Below are 19326 nucleotides of genomic sequence, written 5' to 3'. Positions count from 1 at the left end.
CGTCTTTGTGCAAGTAGCCTAGTCACTCGATGGAGAGAACAGCAAGTGAAACCAACCTGTTTTGGGGCATAACAATTCGGAAGTTACTTTTGTTGTTGAAACTGACTGCACTGCTGTACAAACTGTCTGGTGCCAAAGTAAGATACAGCTTGCATGCAGGAATGGAAAACTTCATGATGAGAATCTAGTTGTGCTTGATTAAACAGAGTCCTGATAGTTTTCTTGTGAACAATGTTCTATGGTAATAGGTTCAGAAAAAAGAAGCATGATGGCATGGTTGTTTGCAAATGAAATACAACTGGGCATTATCCTTGTGGGACACAATTGTTTTCGAATGTCGTACTTTCTTTTCTCTACCTTTTTGTATTTTAGAAGCGAATATATAAACTCCAGATTTTTGTACAATGTTCATATTTTCAATGTAGTTTGCACAGGGGTTTTATTATTCTTTTTTTGTGTGTTTGTATAAATAAATTTTATTTCAATGACAGTATAAGGACACACAAGATAATCAAGTTCCCAAAATGCAAGGCGTCTAGACTGTAGGCCTACAATTTTATAAAAATATACTTCACGTGCTTTCTAGCTGACAAAATATCAACAATTTTATAAAAATATACTACACGTGCTTTCTTGCTGACAAACTATCAATAATTTTATAAATATATACTACACGTGCTTTCTTGCTGACAAACTATCAATAATTTTATAAAAATATACTACACGTGCTTTCTTGCTGACAAACTATCAATAATTTTATAAAAATATACTACACGTGCTTTCTTGCTGACAAAGTATCAATAATTTTATAAAAATATACTACACGTGCTTTCTTGCTGACAAACTATCAATAATTTTATAAAAATATACTACACGTGCTTTCTTGCTGACAAACTATCAATAATTTTATAAAAATATACTACACGTGCTTTCTAGCTGACAAACTATCAATAATTTTATAAAAATATACTACACGTGCTTTCTTACAGACAAACTATCAATAATTTTATAAAAATATACTACACGTGCTTTCTAGCTGACAAACTATCAATAATTTTATAAAAATATACTACACGTGCTTTCTTACTGACAAACTATCAATAATTTTATAAAAATATACTACACGTGCTTTCTTGCTGACAAACTATCAATAATTTTATAAAAATATACTACACGTGCTTTCTAGCTGACAAACTATCAATAATTTTATAAAAATATACTACACGTGCTTTCTAGCTGACAAACTATCAATAATTTTATAAAAATATACTACACGTGCTTTCTTACTGACAAACTATCAATAATTTTATAAAAATATACTACACGTGCTTTCTAGCTGACAAACTATCAATAATTTTATAAAAATATACTACACGTGCTTTCTAGCTGACAAACTATCAATAATTTTATAAAAATATACTACACGTGCTTTCTAGCTGACAAACTATCAATAATTTTATAAAAATATACTACACGTGCTTTCTTACTGACAAACTATCAATAATTTTATAAAAATATACTACACGTGCTTTCTTGCTGACAAACTATCAATAATTTTATAAAAATATACTACACGTGCTTTCTTGCTGACAAACTATCAATAATTTTATAAATATATACTACACGTGCTTTCTTGCTGACAAACTATCAATAATTTTATAAAAATATACTACACGTGCTTTCTTGCTGACAAACTATCAATATTTTTATACACTTTTTTTTATTTTTTCTACGACCTCAATGACAAAAATTACCAATAAATGTGCCATAAATTTGTCATCTTTGATCGAAAGGAATTCTTAATCGACTTTAGTGCGTAACTATGTTTGCATGATATAACACTTACAACGATTCTAGTGTATTAGTGTTTTGCATGTATATTGTTATTTTTAAAGTAATTATGCTGAGGTGGACCATTGTAGCCAAATAAATAAATACATACTTAGAAACCATCGGGGGGGGGGGGGGGGGGGTTAACGCTAAGCCCTCTGGAGAAGGGTTTAATTTGGCTACGCTCATAGAATTTTGTGACTGTAATTTGCTTGAATTTTATATTTTTGATGCAAACCTTGCCTGAGAGGGGTTTTAAGCTTAAAACCCTCTAAAGGGGGTTATAACTTAAAGACCTCTGGTGAGGAGTTTTAAACTAAATACCACTCTCGGCTACGCTAAAAAATCTGGTACCCTGTATCTTTCAAGAAGGGGTTTTATCGTAAAAAAAGAATTTTGGAGGGGGTTTTAAACTCAGAATCCCCATTGGCTACGTTCATGAATTTTGTTGACTGTCTTTTGCATCATTTTTGGTTTTAGAGAAGAGGTTGATTTATAACTCAACCCCACCCCTCCCTTGGCAGGCCTTGGCTGCACTGCTGCAAGTGATGGCTTAACATTAAAATCTCATTTATAATAAACAAAATTAAAGGTTTTGGTTTCGTCTTGAGACTGGGCAGAATCTGGATTGACTGGTCAAGCCATTTCTGGAGCGTCAGAGTTTGCCACAGTTCGTGCATGAATATTCAAGCGTTTTTAGGGCTAGCTGATAGGGCAACTTTCTTTTTCTATCTCTTGACTAAGGCAGGTTCGTTTCTTTTGCTCTCTGTGAAGTTCGTACCAGCACGCACAGTCTGTCACCATGCTATCCGGTCTTGGGCTATCTCCTCCCACATACTTTTGTTGATGCCTTAGGTTCTCATGTCTCGCAGACATATCTGTAGGGCAGCCCTAGGATCTGACTCTCTCCGCGGCCTCAGCGTATAGGATATCTTTAGGGATTCTTCCATCTGGCATGAGGGTGACATGTCCGAGCCAGCGTAGTCTTCTCTGTGTCAGAAGAGCACAGATGCTGTGCATATTGGCCAGTTTCAAAACGTCCTGACATGATCCCTCCAGGAGATGCACATTATGTGTCGCAGGCAGCGTAAGTGAAAGCTATTTAACCTATGCTCTTGACACATGTAAGTTGCCCAGCTCTCACTACGATAAAGAAGTGTGCTCACAACACTGGCGGATCCAGGGGGAGGGCGGTAGGGGCGATTCCCCCCCTCTCGGCCGACCTTCGGGGGGGGGGGCGGACGAGTTTTAGTATAGAATTCACACAATTTGTATACGAATTTATTACTTATGTTAATAATATATGCTAATTATTTATATTTCAACCTATTTTTACATTATTTCGCCCCCCCCCCTCATGCATTTTGGCCGATTTGGTGGGGTCGGAAGGGGGCGATGGCATCAATCCCGCCCCCCAACCCATAAACTTTTGAGTAGGGGGGCGGTCCAATAAATTTGTAGAAATCACAGCCTGCTAACAGAATCAATTAAATATCTATATGATTAAAACGTGTTATTGGTGTTTTAACCGATTTATATTATGGCGTTCCATTGTTTTCCGATTGGGTGTGGGGGGGGGGCGAATACATCTACTGCCATTTCCACCTACACCCTTTGAGTGTGTGGGGGGGGGGGCGGTCCTACTTTTATGGGGAAATCATAGTTTGTGAACAAAATTAGTTGAATATCTATATAATATAAGCTACGTATTGATATGTGAACCCATTAGTATATTATGTCGCACACACACGCTAATCTCAAATTTTATCATTAGTAAATATACAATGAAAAAGGGTTGTACCAGGTGGGAGGGGCGATACATGCAATCGCCTTCCGCCCATCGGACAAACCAATACTTTTTCTTTTTGAATTATACTTAAGAAATTACAAAATTATAAGAAAAATTTGTCACTAATATACTTTATATGTGCTATAAATTAAATTCTTATATCGAGTCGCACAACCCCTATGTGTTTTAAAACAGAATAGTCAAATATGGCGACAAAGTTTATGAAATTTCACATAAATTTATCATAATTTTTTAAAGAAAGACTTTGCTTTGGAAAATTTAGAATTCATACGAAATTTTTCAGTATAAGAGTAATGATTGAGATGAGTTCTGAACCCAAATATTCTTTTCCTAGTCGCCTTTTTCCAACCTTTACTCAATCTGCTATTTTTCTAGTTAAATAAATTTGGGACTATAGCTCATAATTTATGCTTTATTCCTAAAAATGCAAACAAATTTAGAGTAGAGTCTAATTGGTCCACTTAATTTCTCCTCCCACTTCCGAAATTTTTTGTCTTGGAGAAGCTTTTTGTATGGCTAAACCGAAATCCGAAATAAAGACGTGCAATTAAAGCTAAGAGGCCTTATTTAGTTGTAGACCTAGATTTAAATTAGATTCATTTGTTTAATAGTGAATTGAAGGGTACAATAAGCTAATTAATGAAGTAGTGTATGTTTATATATTAAATATCCCCCATATCATCCAGTGAAAGAACATTGTATATTTATAACGGTGTTGAATGAAACAATCCTTTTGAATGTTAACTATATATTTTATATATTTTATCGGTAGCTCTCAGATTAGTTAGTCAAGGTCTGCACCAAGCTAACATTGATGCACATGTAAGTAAAACATTGCTTTATCTTTTGAAATAAAAAACGCGAAGTCTGAGTAATGGAAAATACTATTTAATTATGGATAAAATTATAAATGTATAAATGCCTAAAAAAAAAACAAACAAAAATAAGCGTCTTTTTACAGGGTGAAGTGTAAATCAGAGAGTGAGGTGTAAATTAGAGGGTGAGGATTCAAATTAGAGGGTGAGGTGTAAATTAACTAACATCTATTGATCTATAGACTTCTCTGTCTCTAAAAGTTTTTTTAAAAGGTATCCGTGCATTCACCAGCCACTCATTTACCAATGCACTTACTTGACTCACCTACCCACTCATCGAACCATCAACTCATACATATATCTGTAACACGACAGTACGTACCATGTTTCCACAGATGACAGGAACTTTATCTTGTCAACTGCCAGAAAAACTCAAACACGGCGATAAAATCATCATCAAAGGAAAAACCTCAAGAGAATTCAAAAGGTAAACGGTTACAATTTGTTTGCTTACCAGTTATATTCATGTTTGTTTATGGAAGCATTTATGGACGTAGCCAGGGCAAGGGGTTTCGGGGTCTCCTCCCCCGCAAATATTTTACGCACTGATATTTTCATACTTGTCCGATAGTCTCCATTAATAAGTAAATCTATGTAAACCAGGCATGTCAAACTCGTTAAGGTGTATGGGCCGCATAAAAAATTACTATGGCCTGAGGGGCTGCAGCCTAAAATCAGTTGCAAAACAGCTTGCAAAAATAGCTAGAATTCAGGCTGCAAATTTCCGCAATTCAACGTACTGTTTAGTAAATAACTAAATTTTGGCACAGCCACTTCTATATACTTCACTTTCAACAAAGAATCTGACTACAATTCTATCAACTCTAGTTGCACATTATCAGCAGCATTTTCAGAAGCGAATGAAAATGGAGATACAAACAACGAAAATTCTTGCTCCTATGAAACGAAGTCATGAAAACGTCCACGTGTTACCAAATGTAGCGGCCGTATTTAATCTTTTTAGTTCCTGACACGTTGAGAAGTGAAGATTTTCTTTTCATATTTGTTTATCCACAGTCGTAATTTTACTTTCAAGCACTTTACATCATCACACGCAGTAGTGACAATTTAGTCTTTACTTTGAAGTTTCAAATTCAAGTCTTGCAGGTGACCAGTGAGATCAATTGCAAATACTAAATCTTGAACCCATTCGTCAGTATGGAAATGTTCAACAGGTTCAGCTTTCATGTTCACAAACAATACACTTTCTTCACGCAGTACAACAAATCTCTTCAATTGTTAATGACAGGAGAGCCAGCTGGGCTACGTTAATAAGTAACTCTACAAGAATTCAAGCACAAAAGCAGAAAATAAAGTTCGCTTCATAAGTATGAACTGTCATGTTTATCTGTTGTTGTTTTTTAAGCGTCTGTAAAAAACAAACAAACGCGATTCAAAATGCTCATTTAGTCATTATAAAATATTTCAATTCGGTATTGCGAAAGTAGCGTCTTAACTTCTAGTGTTAGTAAAATCAAATTTCTTCCACCAGCTTCAGCGTCAACCTGAGCCAGCACAGCAACATCGACAAGGAGTGTCTCCTTCACTTCAACCCGAGGTTTAGGTTCAACCCAAAGTGTACCGATGGTTTGGTGGTCTTGAACGACAAGAAGAACTCAAAGTGGCAAACGGAAAAACGCTGGCTGAATGTGCCTTTCAATACGAACCAGCCATTCGTGATAGAGATAAAAGTGACTAGATCAACATATGAAGTAAGTGACAGTAGCTGTGACACAACAGGTGTATTAAGGCCGGATTTAAGTAAGTTGAGGCCTGGGGAAGGGTTTTTTGTAGAGGACCCTACACCAGTGTTTCCCAAACTGTGTTCCACGAATTACTGGAATAATTAACTAGTAGGCCACCAGGTGAAGTAATCTCTAAAAAAAAAAACCAAAGTGTTCCGCTAAATACTTAGAATGTGCGAAGTGTTCCGTTAGAGAAAAGGTTTGAGAAACACTTTTGCAAAGGTTTTAATAAAAATCCACTGACTGGTAATAATACTTCATCTAAAAGCTTGCCTTATTTTAGAAGTAAGAAATAGAGTAGAATACTTATAAACATGTATCTAATTTTCCTTCGTTTAAAAAATTGTGTCGGTATAGAAAAAAAGTATATTTTTGAATTAGTGAAGAGTAAATCCTGGAAGGACGCACTATCGTATATCTGCAGCTGTATTTGTACATGCTAAGCTACAAGTGGACACATCTTTAACCACAGCAGTGTTGCGAACAGTAAGTAAAAAGCCATGGGATGGGTTAGGATAGAAAACTATGTCCCATGGACAACCCTGGTAGAACATTTTCACGATCAGCGGTTTAATTTACCAAAAAAAAAAAACCCAACTATTTTTTATTCGAAATTTCAACCTCATAATATAAGATAAGATATGATATGGTAAGATATGATAAGGTAAGATATGATAAGGTAAGATATAAGATATGATAAGATATATATTTTTTGGAGAGTGACAGGTGTAGGTAGTGAGAAAAGTGATACCAGAATTCTCAGATCAGAAGTATATGTGGGAGGTCAATAGAACCGGGCTGTTCTAATTCAAATAGTACACTATAATTAATGGGCCAAAACTAGGTTAGGGTTAGGGAAGCGTTAATGTAATGGGGAGAGGTGAGGTGTGGCCTCAATAATACGTGAGCATTGGATTCACAGAATGCAATAATTAAACAAGATTACAAAGAGAGTTTGTGTTACACAAACTCAGAGGCGGCCCCCGTCGAAGTCGGATCCCTGTCGGATCTGCATATTCGCAAATAATATTCAAGAGGTGATTTAATTTTGATGTAAAATGTTTTACACGTTTCGGATGTTCCTTCAGAGTTGAAGATAATTACTTCCTAGTCCAAACCTCCCGCAGGACGACGGGGGATGGGAGCGGGCAGGGTTTGAACCCTGGGCCATCCATAAATCTGAACGACAGTCCAGCGCGCAAACCGCACGACCAGGCAGCCATCCGATGGTCAAAAGTAATAATGTTTCAAAGATTCATTTGCCGTAAATTTAAATTTAATAAAAAAATAGTAGATTAGTTTTAGTATATTAAAACATTACAATATTGATCAAAACGTTTGGAAATGAAAATCTACACTTTTTTTTTACACTTTAAGTTTAGAAATTGAAATTCTACATCTTAATCTAGTCTATTTTAGTCTAAACTAGATCTAGAAATTCTAGATCTAGACTCTAAAATAATTTTAATTAGAATATAAATCCAGATCTAGATATACTGTAATAAAAATCTAGATCTAGTTTTAAAAATCTAGATTAGATCTAAATCAAGATATCATTCCTTTTTTAAACGCGAGTCACATAACGAGGCTTAATAAACATTACTATACCGAGTTCTTTTTTCATTTCATTTGAAGAATTAATTCCATATAACGTCAGAGGGAAAAAAAAACACTACGTCACACGGCCTAGCTAGACTAAAAATCGCCTTCATCTATAAGAGCCATTTATCGAGTGTTCATAGACTTTGGTGCACCGAGTGCGTTCTTTAAGCATTTCATTTAAAGAATTCATTCCATATGACGTCAAAGGAAAAAAAAACACTACGTCACACGGCCTAGCTAGAATAAAAATCGCCTTCATCATTACGAGCCTTTTATCGAGTGTTCATAGACATTGGTGCACCGAGTGCGTTCTTTTAGCATTTCATTTAAAGAATTCATTCCATATGATGTCAAAGGAAGAAAAAAACACTACGTCACAAGGCCTAGCTAGACTAAAAATCCCCTTTATCAACACGAGCCATTTCTCGAGTGTTCATAGACATTGGTGCACCGAGTGCGTTCTTTTAGCATTTCATTTAAAGAATTCATTCCATGTGACGTCAAAGGAAAAAAAACACTACGTCACACGGCTTAGTTAGACTAAAATATGTTTTCATTAATGCAAGCAATTTTTTCGAGGGTTAATAGACATCGGTGCACCGAGTGCGTTCTTTTAACATTACATTTAAAGAGTCCATTCATATGACGTCAAAGAAAAAAAATTCCATTACCTCACAATAGGCTAGTACCGGTACCATAAAAAAAAATGTCTTTATTTACACGAGATATTTAACGAGGGTTCATAGACATTGGTGCACTGAGTTCTAATAGATATTATTTAAAAAGGATCAAAGCCACATTGTTTTTGCGTTTTGTCTGTCAGTCGGTCTGTCCGTTATCTTGATATAAAAAAAAACAACTAAAAGTTATTAAAAATTGATTAACCTTTATTTTACGTTTCAAAACATCGCAATAATTTTTAGGTATGAACACAATTGAAAAGTTTATATAATAGATTGTTCCGGATGTTTGTATAAATAGTAAAAGAAAAAGAGAATTTCAGATAAATGTAATACCGTTAATTAAATTTTTTGGATGGTCTCGTATAAAAATTAGATGTACTACAGCCACGTGGAGAGATTTTCATACCTTACTTTGGTGTTTGGATTCTGTTTTCCTTAAAAATCGGAACATAATATTGTTACAAATGAACAGTGATAGGTAGAGGTCAACGTATGACCCCGGCGAGATGACACAGCAACTAGTGTTCCCTGGAATCTACATGTGCAAACAAAGACAGGATGTGACGTGTCCACACGTGTTGTTCCAGGGGACGAACAGATCTAAGTAGGGGGACAGTTACTAATGAACAGTGACAGATAAAGGTCACTACGCGTGACCCCGACTTGATGACACTGCATCGAGTGTTTTCTGGAATCTACGTGTATAAATAGAGACAGGATGTGACGTTTCCTCACGTGTTATTTCAGAGAATACTAGCCGTGTTTGTGCAACTTTGGACAAGCGATTAGGGACTCTATATAAGCCAGAAAGTTAATGTGAAAGTCAGTCGTATGGAGTCGTGAGTGAGCCGTTACAGTCGATACAGACGATGTAAGACGTGTGCGGCTCTGTGGAAGAGAAATGTGTACGACTCGGTGCAAGTTAACTAGGGTAGAGTTAACTGGAGTGGACTACTGTCGTTAAAGTCTATACAGCGAACTACAGTGGACTTGAGCCGTTACAGTCGATACAGTCGATGTAAGACGTGTGCGGCTCTGATTCGGTAGACTTGAGTGCGACTTGGTTCAGCTTTAGGAGACCTGGAGCGACACTGGGAAGTGTGTCGTTGGTCTGTTCTGTGGAATACGGCTCGATGCAAATTGAGAAGAGAGGAATTGCAACGAAGTGAAGAGATGCAGTGCAACGAAGTATAGCTAACTGTAAACTGACAGATATTGTACAGTCTTCTACGCTACATGTTACAGTAATGTTAGAGATAATAGTCATTAAATTTATATGAAACTGAAAGTTTAGTCGTCAAGTTCTTTACAGTGTTTTTATTTGTGTGCCAACTAATACATCTAGCCAGAAGATTCAGAAATACGTAACATTTGGTGTCAGAAGTGGGATATTTCTGGCTAGAATGTGTTCCATCAAACTTCTAATTGAACTTGACATGAAAGAACTTAGACAAGAGCTTCGAGAAAGAGGTCTACAGCTTAACGGAAATAAGGAAACGCTAACAGCACGTCTCAGACAAGCCCTGTTGGAGGAAGATGACAATCCAGACACTTGCCAATTTGAAATCAAACCTAATACGATGGAGCTCCTGAGAACTTTGCAATACAAAATGAACTCGGTGAAAGAGAGCATTAAAGAGATAGAATCAGAAATCAACACCAGATTTTCTTCATTTAACCAGTTGATTAAAGTCATGAATGAGAATGAACAAATAGCTACCACGCCCAACAAGACTGAAGAACAAACAGATACAATAAAAGATCAAACGAGAATCATGATGAACCAGCTACTGAACACTCAGCAGTATCAGATTGAGTCGACAGATGAAAGAACTACACCATTGATGAACAGCGAACAATTGTCCAACCAAGAATGTGGCGATACAGACAATTACGATAGGGATGCTGGTGATGGTTGTGCTGTCTGTGACTGTGATAGTAAACCAAACGAATGTGGCCCACAAGAAATGAAAAGAGACGGTAGCTGTTACTATTTCAACGAGAAGCAGAATGAGACCGCTGAAGAAACAATAGAAGAGACCTATAGTTTGACCGAAGCTTTAGCTACATATAAACCTGATATGAGTACCTCAACCAGCCAAACAGATCAAGACAACGTTGGGTCTGCGTCCAAGCCTGTTGCTGTGGGCCTTAAAGACTTCTGTCTATCTGCAAGTGTCAACGAGAGGAACTCGAAGTTTGATTACTGCACTCATGCGTTTGACAAGAACTGTACGTACGTAGCTATGCAAGAAGACTTAGAAATACACCAACAAGCTCTAGACTTAACAGAAGCTTGTACAGCTATCAAGGTAGGCGTGAGAAGCCCTGGTGATAGTCAAGGAATTACAATAGAAACTGATGCTGAAGTTGATGGACCTTTGCACGTTGAATGTTATCAACCTGCCCCACAGTCGAGTCCTCCAAACTCGGATGAAGGTGATGATGTGTTTGACAACTTGCCTTCAAGTGGACTTGCAGCTCATTCGCAAAGCACCCATCGAAGAATAATGCTGAAGGAACTTGTTAGATCAACAGTCTTGATGACTACAGCCATGAAATGCAATACCTTCCTATGTGCTAAGTGGCTGCCATCAGCATTGATCGACAAGAAAGCAAGCCAACGACAACGACATCAACGCAACCAAAGAAATATCAAATTGAGGAGGAGGCGGAGAAAGCGACACATGCAGAGTGCAACGTGGATGGCTCCAACAAGATCAAGATACAAACCCACCCCTTCTCCCACTGATAGACCCCCACCTGCACTGATGAAACTCCACAGCCCATATTGTTAGAAAACAAGCCCACCACTTCTCCCACTGATAGACCCCCACCTGCACTAATGAAACTCCATAGCCCATGTTGTTAGAAAAGATTATGTCCGGGACCATAAACCAAAGAAGAAAGCCTTACGAATCAGTTGAAAGTGTGAAGCCACTAAAGAATAATCTAAGAACATTCCTCATTAGAATAGGTTTGATGAAGTATAACAGAGGTTTTAGAAGAACGATAATCAAGTCAGAAGCAAGAAGGACAGAACTAGTGTAAGATGCCAGAACTGTGAAGTGAGTAACCATCTGAGATAGAACTGTACAAATAAAACTGTACGAGAAGATCAATCCAACATGCATCGTACAAACCCAAAGTCAGTTGCTGTTGTAAGAAGAACATGTGAATATTGCTGTACTGTTATGAACCTGTGTATCTCTGAAGAAGCTCTGTAAAAAGATGCTGGAGAATGTAAAACTCAGCCAGTGAAGCACGAACTCGTTAGAATGCTGATGAATTTTCTCGACAAGAGTGCCCAATGTCGTCATCTGAAGGTCGATGTTTCCATACCAAGATTGATGAAAACATTTGTGAGGAACTGCTGAAAAATGAGGATTTGGCTCCCATTCTTCTATGGAAAGAAGATGGACAACGGCCAGATTGAAAGAACATCTCTAAGAAGGGGGCAACCACCAAAGCTTCCTAATTGATCGTCGATCGATTTCATCAGTATCGTGATGAAGTAGAATCTGTTCGGGACGAACAGATCTAAGAAGGGGGCAGTGTTACAAATGAACAGTGATAGGTAGAGGTCAACGTATGACCCCGGCGAGATGACACAGCAACTAGTGTTCCCTGGAATCTACATGTGCAAACAAAGACAGGATGTGACGTGTCCACACGTGTTGTTCCAGGGGACGAACAGATCTAAGTAGGGGGACAGTTACTAATGAACAGTGACAGATAAAGGTCACTACGCGTGACCCCGACTTGATGACACTGCATCGAGTGTTTTCTGGAATCTACGTGTATAAATAGAGACAGGATGTGACGTTTCCTCACGTGTTATTTCAGAGAATACTAGCCGTGTTTGTGCAACTTTGGACAAGCGATTAGGGACTCTATATAAGCCAGAAAGTTAATGTGAAAGTCAGTCGTATGGAGTCGTGAGTGAGCCGTTACAGTCGATACAGACGATGTAAGACGTGTGCGGCTCTGTGGAAGAGAAATGTGTACGACTCGGTGCAAGTTAACTAGGGTAGAGTTAACTGGAGTGGACTACTGTCGTTAAAGTCTATACAGCGAACTACAGTGGACTTGAGCCGTTACAGTCGATACAGTCGATGTAAGACGTGTGCGGCTCTGATTCGGTAGACTTGAGTGCGACTTGGTTCAGCTTTAGGAGACCTGGAGCGACACTGGGAAGTGTGTCGTTGGTCTGTTCTGTGGAATACGGCTCGATGCAAATTGAGAAGAGAGGAATTGCAACGAAGTGAAGAGATGCAGTGCAACGAAGTATAGCTAACTGTAAACTGACAGATATTGTACAGTCTTCTACGCTACATGTTACAGTAATGTTAGAGATAATAGTCATTAAATTTATATGAAACTGAAAGTTTAGTCGTCAAGTTCTTTACAGTGTTTTTATTTGTGTGCCAACTAATACATCTAGCCAGAAGATTCAGAAATACGTAACAATATTAACGATAATTAGATTTTTTAATGTTTTAGGTAGAAAGTTAAATGTACTGTAAGAGAGTAGTGAGTTAAAATATTTTTCATAAAAATCCGTAAAAACATTATTTCGTAAATGAGAAGATTATTTGTTTATTAATGAGAAGAGGGAGTTCAAACAATTATTTGGCGTTAGTAGATTTTTAAAATAAATTCGGAAATTTCTGGCGACGATTTGTAAGAAACAAAATCCGGAACTTTCTTTATCGATTACAAAACTTCTATGTTATGTTTTACAAGAAAATTAAATGTCTAAAAAGTAATTTTCAGTAATCAATTCTAGTAAATTACTTTTTTTAAAAGCCTTATGCGATTTCAAACAATCATTAGGCATAATTCATGTTTTATAAAACAATATCCGGAACATTTTTACACTTAATGAAATATAAGTCAGTATAGAGATTATGATTTAGCATTAATATGCTATTTACATAAAAAACGGAACAACATATTATTGATAATGTGTTTTTGCAACGTTTAAGCATGGAAATTGAATGTAATATAAGTTAGAAGAGCAAACAAACATTTGTTGGCGTTGATTAGTTTTGCACAAAAAAATCCGGAACAATCAATTTTAGATACTTAAAACTATTGAGATGTTATGGGAGGAACATTAAAGGGTAAATCAGATTTTCAATAGCTTTTAGAGTTCTAGTTTTTTAAATCTAATCGTGACGGACAGACCGACCAACAGACAAAACGCACAAAATTAAGCTTCTTTTATTCGGATGGGGGCACTAAACAAAAAATAAATAAAATCTGATTTTTAAAAAAAGTTTAAGGAATTGGTTTAGCACCTGATCATGTTGCGACGTTACGCTACTGCACGAAAATCGCTGCATAAAAAGTCCATTTAAAAAAATGTGCGTGATATTTACATACAAAGTGCATTATTTGCCTTTATAAACAAACAGAAATGTTTTCTTTTAATTTTAGCAGCTAGTTGACCAGAAAAAACGTCTTTAACTATTATTTGTATTTGTTGTAAACATTTCCTGTACATTTTAAAAATATATTTGACTTGGTGATACTGAAAATACACAAAAATTGTCCATCTTTGTTAGCATATTGTAACATTGCCTCCCTTACATTTACGTAATTGTTTTAGAATTGGTGTATTTTTATGAAAAAATCGCTTGCATAATTAATTTTATAAATTAAACGGTTTGCTTTTAGAAAACCAAAAGTAGCCGTTGCACCTAAACTTTTCAAGCCGGATTTAATGATGAAATAATATTTTTCATATCTCTTCTAGTTTTCGAGATCTGAGTGTGACAGACGGACAGACGGACAGACGGACATTTTGCACAAACCTAATAGCGGCTTTTTCCCCTTACGGGGGCCGCTAAAAATGGATCCGGCACAAAACATCCTAGAGTCTTTAAAATATTTCGATAAAGAACTGAAAGTCGAAGACTACTCCAGATTGTATGTAGGACTATTGTGTACGACGTAAAGGGGGAGGGGGGAGTGTCCTGGTTAGGACAATCCATTATTTCGCTACATTAAATTCACAATGTGTTCTCGCCTGGTCCTGCATTGCTTTTAAGTTGAGTTGTCAAGTCGCAGAGTCTATGGTTACATGCCCTGGTCAGGATAGTCCATTATTGTGTCACGTCTGGGGAAATCGTAACTCCCATTGAAACATTTCTTCCATGGTGGTGTCTTTATATAAGTAAATTTAAAAACAGATCTGCAAAATGAAAATAATATTTAAGGTCACAGTGGCGTAGCTATGGTAGAGAGGGGGGAGAATTTTAAAAATGCCCGCGGGCCCCCACTTGAGAGGGCCGAAAATGAGTGTTCGAAATTAATTTAGTTTTACATTAAATATTACACCATTATCTGCTGTCAAATGTCAAAATGCATGGGCCCCTAAAGAGGTCACGCCCCCGGGCCTCAAAATAATGGCAAATTCATAGCTAACCACTGTATAAAACATTACTTCCAACTTCAATTGTTTTCCCTGTAGACTACAAGCGTGTGACAATATTAACCATATACAGTAGCGTTGCTGTTTCACTTTTGCATCCAAACAACTTCCAAATTCTTGTCAATCCCTAGATCTCAGTGAAACAAAAAGATGACAACTCACCTTTCTATGCTTTCAATCATCGAGTTGACATGCACGAAGCCAACTTTATATTTATCAATGGGGATGTGTCAATCAGTTGTATACAGTATGTCAACAGTGATACGGTGAGTCTATGGCTTATACTTTGCTGTTCTGTTAAAATATATGAGACTAATTAAAATGATAAAGAAAGAAACAATAAATTAACGTTCATTTGTTTTAGTCATAGACAGAAACACATAGACAGATAGACATAGACAGAGAGACAGAGAGACATAGGCAGAGAGACAGAGAGACATAGGCAGAAAGACAGAGAGACATAGGGAGAAAGACATAGGCAGAGACATAGACAGAGAGACAGAGAGACAGAGAGACATAGGCAGAGAGACAGAGAGACATAGGCAGATAGACATAGGCAGAGACATAGACAGAGAGACATAGACAGAGGCACAGAGACATAGGCACAGAGACATAGGCAGAGACATAGGCAGAGAGACATAGGCAGAGAGACATAGGCACAGAGACATAGGCAGAAAGACATAGGCAGAGAGACATAGGCAGAAAGACATAGGCACAGAGACAGAGAGACATAGACAGAGAGACAGAAAGACATAGACAGAGAGACAGAAAGACATAGACAGAGAGACACTGAGAGAGATACATATACAGACAGAGAGATATAGAGATAGATCACATACAGAGAGACATAGACTAGACATTTTTTATTGTTTCGTTATATTATTAATTGGTACTTAATTATTCTGTTCATTTGTCTTGAACCAAAACTATCCACAAAGGACCGTTTTTATGGAGGACACCTGTACGGCTGATGTGGTACAGAGAAGGAATATGGGGGAGTTTACCAGGTGTTCTAGTGGCCTCACTTCTAACCCAAGCGTCGTGGGTCACCGGCCATTGGTAATAGGGATACACACATTTACATATGCTTGAATCTTTCCCAGACAGACATGCAGACAGATGAAGCCTCCATAAGCCTAGAGTTCCAAGAGTCCTAGACTCAACTCTCAGTGCAATGAGAATGCTTCAAATTTTAATATAATAGGTACCTCTTTGAACAAAGCTTCTATTAACTACCCACTGACTCTGTCTGGTCAAATGTTCACGTTATTTCTCCCACATCCAATCTCTGTTCAAGCTGACATTGTGCGCAAGTATTTTTGTTTTAACTCACAATACAAGAATCAATTTAAAAAACAACAACAATTAGTTAATTAGGTATTGGTAATTAATTATTTTGTTTGGTATTGAACAAGGGAAAGAAATCGTACTTGATGTACAGATGTGCTGGTATAAGTTGAATAAATAAGCTTGAGATTGCTTGAGCTCAGACTCTGAGTAAACAATTTTTTATATATTTTTAATGCATTTAAAAAGTGGTCAAGGTAACATCTACGCACAAGCACTCTTTCACCCCCCCCCTTTTTTTTTGTTCCAACTGTTCCAGTCGAGTGATAAGATCCTAGCGGTTTGAGAAAGCTAAAAGCATGAAATTGCGTTAAACAAAAACAATTGGTAAAAATATTTCAAATCGCACACATTTATTATTGTAAGTCTAGATCTAGAACAAATCTAATGACATAACTGATCCAAAAATAACTGATACAATTACACTCAATACAAACTTTGTTTTTTTAGAAAGTATTTTTTTTTCCATATTTTGTGGCTGTTTCAAAAGTCCTGGGTTCGCCCTTACGATGATCACGAATAACGCATTCGACTCTTATTGCTAGAAAGTAGAGACACAATTGATGTATCTTTTCAATTTTCAGAGAAGTCCAGAAGCCAGCCATCCGCCACCCGTAAGTATTACAAGGTTGTTTGTGCACCTTCATTTATTCTTGAGTTCTTTTTGTGACTGTAGTTTGCTTTAGATTTTATATCGAAAACCCATTTAGCTACGCTCATAACATTTTGAGTGCATAATTTGCTTTTTTTTTTTTATATTGAAGAGGTATTTTTTTTAGCTTCAAACCCTACTGAAGAGGGGGGGGGGGAATTAAACTCAAAACCTTTTTGGCTACGCTCATAGGATTTAGAGTGTGTAATTTGCATTTTTTATATTGAAAAGGGGGTTTATCGTAAATTTTAAAATCAAAATCTTCCTTAACTGTGCTCTTGGAATTTGGGAATTGTCGTTTGCATTTTTTTTGTTTTGTTTTATTGAAGAGGGGGATTTAACTGCAAAAACCCCTGGTAGGGGGTTTTAAACTCAAAACCTTATGGTAGGGGGTTTTAAACTCAAAGCCTCCTGGTTGGGAGTTTTAAAATAAAAAAAACGGCTGTGCTGGGGCAAATGATGGTTTAATATTAAAATCTCACCGAAAATAAACAAAATCAAATGAAAAAATTCGGCCACTAAATTTCGATCCCCCCCCCCCCTGCGGTGTTTGAACCCCAAAAGTCCCCCCCCCCCCCTGGCTACGCCCATGACTCAGCCCCTAAATAATTGTGCGAGTGTAAAGACAAGACATCAGTAGATTAAGTCCACGAAAAAAAAAAAAAGATTTTTTAGCTTTATTAGTTATGAATGTTACTTATATATGGCAGTGAGATATGTCTATGAACATTTGTTCAATATATATAAATACCTCTTTTAAATTGATAATAGTTTTACTTAATAATAGTTGGGCGTGATGAGAATGCCATTCTAGCAGAGAATATGTAGAGTGTCCATGACATTTTTTAAGTAAAAGAATAAGCATATGGATGATGAGAGACTGACACAAGTCACAGGACACACTCACACTACGCACAAGTCTACAGTCACTAGACACACTCCACTCACACCACGCATAAGTCTACAGTCACTATACACACGCCACTCACACTACGCACAAGTCTACAGTCACTAGACACACTCCACTCACACCACGCATAAGTCTACAGTCACCACTGGCGGATCCAGGGGGGGGGGGGCGGTAGGGGCGATCGCCCCCCCCACTCGGCCGACCCCCCCCCCCCCCGAAGGGGGGAGCGGACGAATTTTAGTATAGAATTCACACAATTTGTATACGAATTCATTACTTATGTTAATAATATATACTAATTATTTATATTTCAACCTATTTTTAGATTATTTCGCCCCCCCCCTCTAGTATGTTGGCCGATTTGGTGGGGTCGGGAGGGGGCGATGGTATCAATCCCGCCCTCCCCCCCCCACCATAAACTTTCGAGTGGGGGGGGCGGTCCAATTTCTTTGTAGAAATCACAGCTTGCTAACAGAATCAATTAAATATCTATGTGATTAAAACTTGTTATTGATATTTTAACCGATCTTTGTATTATGTCGTTCCCTGTTTGCCAATTTATCTCTACTGCCCTTCCCACCTAAACCTTTTGAGGGGGGGGCGGTCCTACTTTAATGGAGAAATCATAGTTTTTGAACAAAATTAGTTGAATTAATATATAGATTTATATTATGTCGCTCGCCTTCTTGTATCTTGGCCGTTTCGGTGAGGTTGGGGGAGTGGGAAATTGCATGTACTGCCCTTCCCACTCTAGCCCTCTGAGTGGGGGGGGGGCGGTCCTATTTTTATGGAGAATCATAGTTTGTGAACAAAATTAGTTGAATATCTATATAATATAAACTATATATTGATATGTGAACTCATTGTATATTATGTCGTACCAGACTCTAATCTCAAATTATATCATTAGTAAAATTTAAATGAAAAAGGGTTGTACCAGGTGGGAGGGGCGATTCAAGCAATCGCCTTTCCCCCATCGGACAAACCAATACTTTTTCTTTTTGTATTACAGTTAGGAAATTACAAAACAAAAACATCTGTCACTAATATAATTTATATATACTATAAATAAATTCTTATATCGAGTCGCCACACCCATATTCTTTAATGCCAAAATACAATCTTTAGCAGAAATTATTAAAGGAGCGAGGATTAATCGTTTTCACTTCCCCCCCCCCCTCCCATTTCCAGACAGAGTTTATGTAATTTCACATGAATTTATCATAACTATTTTAAGAAAGACTTTGCATTTAAAAAACTAGAATTCAAACGAAATTTTTCAGTATAAGAGTCACGATTGAGATGAGTTCTAAACCCAAATCATTTTTTCATAGTCGCCTTTTTCTAACCTTTACTCAATCTGATACTTTTCTAGTTAAATAAATTTGGGACTATAACTCACAATCATAGACATATATAAATATAGACTGGCC

General features: G+C 37.1%; 2 long non-coding RNA genes across 2 annotated transcripts in view; one reads left to right on the top strand and one right to left on the bottom strand.

Annotated features, from left to right (window-relative positions):
• Nucleotides 1–5662: 5662 nt before the first annotated feature.
• Nucleotides 5663–16930, top strand: LOC106060088 (uncharacterized). The gene is made up of 4 exons (XR_008777007.1): nucleotides 5663–5843; nucleotides 6008–6227; nucleotides 15116–15250; nucleotides 16916–16930. It is a non-coding gene; the product is annotated as an uncharacterized LOC106060088 (long non-coding RNA).
• Nucleotides 14345–19326, bottom strand: part of LOC129925215 (uncharacterized) — a 16393-nt gene continuing 11411 nt past the window's right edge. Inside the window, exons 2-3 of the long non-coding RNA XR_008777006.1 lie at nucleotides 15147–15278; nucleotides 14345–14744 (exon numbers count right to left, since the gene is read on the bottom strand). This is a non-coding gene — a long non-coding RNA (uncharacterized LOC129925215). The remainder of the gene's footprint in view (nucleotides 14745–15146; nucleotides 15279–19326) is intronic.

This window comes from Biomphalaria glabrata, chromosome 3 (assembly GCF_947242115.1).
Source record: "Biomphalaria glabrata chromosome 3, xgBioGlab47.1, whole genome shotgun sequence".
Taxonomy (NCBI): Eukaryota; Metazoa; Mollusca; class Gastropoda; family Planorbidae; genus Biomphalaria; species Biomphalaria glabrata.
Note: the sequence above shows the minus strand (reverse complement) of the source record. Positions and strands in the feature narration are given on the sequence as shown.